The sequence below is a fragment of the Vigna radiata genome, chromosome 8 (genome assembly GCF_000741045.1).
Source record: "Vigna radiata var. radiata cultivar VC1973A chromosome 8, Vradiata_ver6, whole genome shotgun sequence".
NCBI lineage: Eukaryota > Viridiplantae > Streptophyta > Magnoliopsida > Fabales > Fabaceae > Vigna > Vigna radiata.
Genome location: NC_028358.1, coordinates 2,859,190 through 2,865,528, shown reverse-complemented (window position 1 = coordinate 2,865,528; position 6,339 = coordinate 2,859,190). Strand labels below are relative to the sequence as shown.

At 39.8% G+C, this 6,339-nt stretch overlaps 1 protein-coding gene across 1 annotated transcript in view; it reads left to right on the top strand.

Moving 5' to 3' along the window:
* The window catches only part of LOC106771702, a 15,382-nt gene extending 9,043 nt beyond the window's left edge, over window positions 1-6,339 (top strand). The window contains exon 3 of the mRNA XM_022785199.1: window positions 6,321-6,339. The gene's annotated coding sequence lies outside the window, so the exon portion shown is untranslated. The remainder of the gene's footprint in view (window positions 1-6,320) is intronic.

Below are 6,339 nucleotides of genomic sequence, written 5' to 3'. Positions count from 1 at the left end.
TGAAATGCTCCTGGAAACAGTGAGTTTTCACGCCCAGCGTGAAATGGGTGGCGCCCAGCGCCAATTTTCCTGGTGAACTTCTTGTGGATTTCTTCTATGTGGTTCTCCCCTAGTTCTCCACTCTTTATCACTTGAATGCCTTTCCAAAGTACTTAAAGTTCCTACAAAATTTGAGGAAATAAGAGATGAAAACTAATGTATGTAACCTAAGCTAAGTTTATTCACAAAGTTAGATTAAAAGGAGCATCAAGCGTGTTTCAAGCTTCAGGAGTTTTGATTTGGAAAGAAAATTGCACCATAGATAATGGTAAAAATTACCGTTATCAAATGGGTAAATTGATGATCGTTCTCTTGCATGCTTCGAACAGCAAGGACTGAATCAAAGCTAAAAACAAATTTACACAAAAAATCTTCTAGCAATGCAACTGGAGAATCCTCCTAGGGGCGATTCAAAACCTGTAACGAGAGAGATAAGAAATTTATAGATCTCGTCAGATTCAGACATGATCGAGATCTTCTCCTCTGTTGATGCGAAGAAGGACAAATCGACACAGTGAGAACGCATTTCACCCACTCACCTTCGACACCTCCGATTCTGACGAGCGAACTGGCCGGTTTGAGGGGAGCGAACTGGCCGGTGCGTGGTGTCGACACAAAGTCGCCACTGAACCAACCTCCGCACACCGCAAGCCTAAGCGTCGCTAGTCATCGATCGCCGCCACGGTCTCCATTGGCGACCGCGCCGATTTCTCCTTCCTTGTCTCTTCTCCGAACAACAGTTTCAACTGGCGCCACCACACCTCTGTTTGGTCGGTCAAGGGTCGTCGGTGGTGCTGCCTGCATCGGAAGCATCACTGCCGCTTGTGGCGGACCAACCTTCGGCTTTGCTTCCTCGCTCCCCTCTGAAACTGAACCAAATAAAGGTTGCACAGAGATAGTTTGTTCTTGTGGTTGGGTGTGATGGTGAACGTGTATTATTGGAGTACAATATAAACTCTTAGAAAAACCTTTTATGCCGGAGGGATGAAGGAGATGATGTAGTAAAGGGGTTCTTGAGATTTTTGGTGTCATTTTTCTTTTATGTATTTCAAGTACTAAAGGGCATTGAGGGGAGGAGATGATGAGTTATGATGGAGGAGAATTTTAAATTATTTTAAATTATTAAATTTTGTCAAATGACACGTTTCATCACTTCCTTGCCACGTTTCAACATAAATAAACACCTCATCCACCAACTGAAGAAAAACTTCACGGCGTTAACTCTTTTTAACGGAAAGGGTCAATTTGATTAAAATTGGCTCTTTTGAGGACCAAATTGGGAGTTTTAATAAAAGGGGGATGAAATTGGGAAAGTGCCCCAAAAATAGGGACCATTAAAAGCTTTAAACCTAAAAACTAATATAAAATGTATACAAAATAAGCAAAATAAGATTAGTTGTATAATGGATCTTCAATAGGATTTCAGATCATTAAGATGTGTAAAAAAAGTTAATGTAAACTAACGTTAGTGTAACCTTGTATTTAAATAATATGCAATCACTAAAAGAAACATTACATATACAATATTTAAGAATATATATATATATACTGGTTATTACACTGATTTAAAAGTGTAACAAGGTTTTTCAAAATAACATTACTAAATATCCTAACTCTACACTTCAATACCACTCCCATCCTACACTAGATCAACTGTTAATTCTCCATACTATTAATGTAATCATTGCAAACATAGAGAACACATAGACAATCAAACACAAAAGAAATGGCAAGTTAATGTGCAAAAGATTTGATTTAAAATAATCATAATATTGACAAAACAGTTGACACTAAATTCAACATAGGCGTGAAATTGTAGTGGTATGTATATTTTACAAAGTCATAAACAAACGGGTTATCACCTTAACATTTACAAGATTAATCTTCTTCGTGCCTACGACCAACAGTCCATTGCCTGTGACCTTCTTTGACTCTTAGCACATAACTCATTCTACTTTATTTGAGCATGATAATTATTAAAGTTCAAGATACCTCAATTTTTACTCCTTATATATCAATGCATATGCTAAACGTCACCACATCACAAATTTTCTCCTTGAAATTCTCTCAACAACATATCAAAACATATTCTCAACCATGTAAATTACAACATACACACTGATGCTCAGTGCTATATCTCTCGCAAAATGTGGCGCTGAACGACACCCTTCTACTGCTCAGTGTCCTAGAACTAAATTACTCCAAACTTGCATTGGACAATGGCGCTCAACAATGTCCTACTACAGCTCATGCCAAAATGTTCACATTTTTCTACACTCAACGGTACAAGACTAGAGTTCAACAATCAGGAGCTAAAATGCTCCCATACCTACACAAAGAACTAGCACTCAATGCAAGCCTATCGTTGCTCAACGCTAGCTTATCATTGCTCAACGCTGGCTAGAGCCGTCAAAATGGGTCACAACCCGCGAGCCAACCCGGCCCGTCACGGGTTCGGACCAGGTTGGGTTTGAAAAATACAACCCACTTATATGCGGGTGTCGCAACCAAAAAATCACGACGGGACGACGACGATCCAAAAATAATTAATGGTTTCGAAAAAGAGTTTTGGAGTCGCCACCATAGTTTATTCTGGAAAACTATGGAAAAAACCATAAAAAGATAAGACAAGATCTGTGAAAACCAGAGATGGGTTCGGAAGTCGGTTACGTGTAGGGAAGGTGTTAGCACCCTACAACGCCTGCCCAAAGGCAGTACCATTAATTAAATACGCGAATTTGATGTGGTTTGCAAAATGTTTAATTTTCCCCTAAAAATAAAACTCTAAAGGAAACAAAATATTTTTTGTGTTTTTTGTGCCGGACAAGGATTGACCTTGCTCCTACGTATTCTCAGTTGGACTGAGAAATCAGGGTTACGTAGTTCTTTAGAAAGATTGTTGTTTGAAGATGTTTTTATTTTTTGAAGATTTTATATTTTTTGGTATTTTTATATAAAAGAGAAAAGGTTTTTTTAGCACAAGGCCTACGCGAGCGGTCGCACGTGCGCTTAAACCTTTTCAAAATATTTTTATTTAACTTTTAATTTCGGTAAAAGAAAAGGAAAAGATTTTTTATTTAATTTTGGTAAAAGAAAAGGAAAAGGTTTTCAGCACAAGGCCTACGCGAGCGGTCGCACGTGTGCTTAAACCTTTTCAAAAAATTTTATTAATTTTGTTTTCTGTAAAAGAAAAGGAAAAAGGTTTTCTGCACAAGGCCTACGCGAGCGGTCGCACGTATGCTTGAACCTTTTCAAAATATTTTAATTGATTTTTAAGAAAAGGAAAAGGTTTTCTGCACAAGGCCTACGCGAGCGGTCGCACGTGTGGTTGAACCTTTTCAAAATATTTTTAATTGATTTTTAATTTTTGTAAAAGAAAAGGAAAAGGTTTTCCGCACAAGGCCTACGCGAGCGATCGCACGTGTGCTTGAACCTTTTCAAAATATTTTTATTTGTTGTTTTTTTTTAAATGAATAAGTAGATAACCAAAAAAAGATAAAAAATAAAAATAAAAAAAAATAAAAAATAAAATAAAAGATAAAGAAATAGAAAAATGAAAATAAAAAGTAAAAATAAAATAAACCAAAAGTTAAATGATAAAATAATGCAAAGATTGGGCCTAAGCCCAAATGATCTGGGGTGCGGAAATGAAAAAACAGGGGTGCAGATCTAATTTTATTTTAATAGCATATTGGGTCTAAGCCCATGTGAAAAGAGGCGCGACTTAGTGGAAACAGGGGGTGCAGAGAATGAATGAGCTCAAACCCATTATGCAGTGGCGTCAATTAGTAGCCATGGGGGGTGCAGAAGCAAAGCCATTTTTCAGCCCAGGCCGGCCCAAGGTCCCTAGGTCAGAAATTTTAGGGCAGAAACTTTAGGGGTCTCTTAATTTCCCCATTCATTCCACACTCTCGGGATCCAGACGCAAGGTCTCTCTCTCGCACAGCTCGGGCTATGCCACCGCGCCATCACCGCCTCCCACCACCAACCGGCCGGCTCGAACCACGGCCTAGGGCGTCGTCGCCTCCACCGAAGCGGCCACCACTCACCGCCTGACGCAGTGCCGGCCACGGATCGGAGTAAGCCATTTTCTCTGTTTTCGTTCGAAAAGGGAACAATCTCGCCTCTCCGCAGTTCACCCCAACCGGCCAATGGCGTAGCACCCTCTACTTGGCTTCGCCGGCGACAGCCAGCTCCGCAGGAATCAAAACCAGCCACGGCGTCGCGCCCCTTCTCTCTCTCGCGCCTCAACACTTCAACCTCACGAACACCAGAGACGAGGTCTAATATTTCTCACCCAGCCCCAAGATCGGGACCCATACACCACCGCACCACTTGACCGGCTGCCACCCCCTCCGATTAGCCCTGCCATCGCCGACGTCATCACCTTCAACCTCTTTGAGACAGAGTGCGCTTCAGCGTTGATTTGGAATTTCCTATTTGTGTTTGTTTGGGTGTTCTGTTAGGGTGGTTAGGGGTTGATTTTGTGCGTGTGGGTGTGTTGAGAATGATGGGTTCGAGTGTCTCACTGCAGAGATCAATGGGAAAAGGGTGAGGGGTTCAGGGTGGAATATTGGCTGGTTCCTATCCCTATGACTTCGTGTTGTGCAGGTTGAAGACGCAGGTTGAGGATGATGGTGTTTTTTGTTATTCTTTCCTTCTGATATTCCTCTGGTGGGTATTCATATTTGTTGTTGATGATCGGCCATGGTCAAAGCAGTGGGGAGCAAGGGTGCAATGGCAGTGGGTGAATGCGAAGGGATCAGTGAAGCTTAGGAGTATAATGATTTGGTTTTTTTTGTTATGGTGGTTGAATATGATGATGAATGTGTGTCATTAGAGTATGCTAGAGAAGTGAAAAAGATGATATAGCGAAGTGGTCTGGATGTGTGTTAATGTGATGGTGAAGGTGATATTCGGTTTCTTTTAGAGCAAGTGAAGGAGGGGGCATGACATGGGTATCATTGGTTCGGTTCTGTGGTGTCTGTGTGAGTTTCTGTTTAACTCTGTGTGTGTTTTTTTTTTTTTTGTTGTGTGTTTGAGCTTGGTCGTGGACGTTGGGAATGGAAGGGGAGGAACGGTGGTTACGCTGTGGCCAAGAGAAGTGAGATGCAGATGGTGATAGGGTGGCGTTGTGAACAACTTAAGGAGGCTGAGTTAGTTTTTCTTTGCTTGGTTGTTAACTCCATTGGGTACAGGTGAGGAAACAGAGCATGGGACAGTGTGGGATAGTGATGGAGAACGGCAAGGATTCAAGACACATGATTATACACAACATGATAGATAAAGTTCTCCATAACAGTCATAGCAGCAATGCAAGAATAACATGCTCAAGGACAAAAATAAAGAACGCGAGGAGGTATTACTTACCTCTTGAAGACTCGATTGTCGGTGCCAACCTTGCGTATCCAATGGGTCTCTTCCTCCTCCCTTAGTTCAGTTCCAAAAAAATGCTCTCGCAGTTCCTATTCTCTTTTGCAGAATCAATGCTCCCAAGGCCACTGTCCTCTCTCTGGTAGTAAACTTTTTGTTATCATCTCCTTTTTCACGACAAGCTCTCTCGACCCCTTTTGTGCCTTCCTGCTCCACTCTATTCAGTAACCGTTTTTCTCTGCTTTGCCAAATCCTCCAAACGTCTCTGCCATGTTCCCCCCACGCGCTTCACCCAATTCACACACCACGTCACCTTTTTCATTTTCTTCCTTCTCTCTTTCTTATTTCTTATTTCATTCATTTTTTATTTTTTTTTCTTCTTTCTTTCTTTTTTTTTTTTTTTATTATTTCTTTTTTTTTTCTTTTTTTTTTTATTATTTCTTTTCTTTTTTTCTTTTTTTTTATTTCTTTTCTTTTGTTTCTTTTTTTTTATTTTTTTTTAAAACAATAAAATCAAACGAAAACTAAAATTAAATCCCAAATAATAAAATAAAATAAAAACTAAATCAAATAGTTAAAAATAAAATGAAAATAAAAATAAAATAAAACAAAAGTAAAAACGAGTCCTATTATTTAGTCACCCGGACGAAATTTATATGCGGGTCAGATTTCAACCCGGCTCATTTAGACCCGGCTCATGCGGGTTGAACCTGTGGTGAGTCGGGTTGGCTCACCAACCCACCTACCTAATTTTATTTTTTTTAATTTATTATTTTATTTATGAAATCCTAAAAAAATAAAATACTTTCTTCACTCACTGTGTATACCAAAAAAGTAACCTCTGCTGTCACAAATCACTCTCATGGTACTTGCTCTCATATTGATTGTCGAAATTGTTCTGATATTAGGAAAATCTTTATTAGTGAA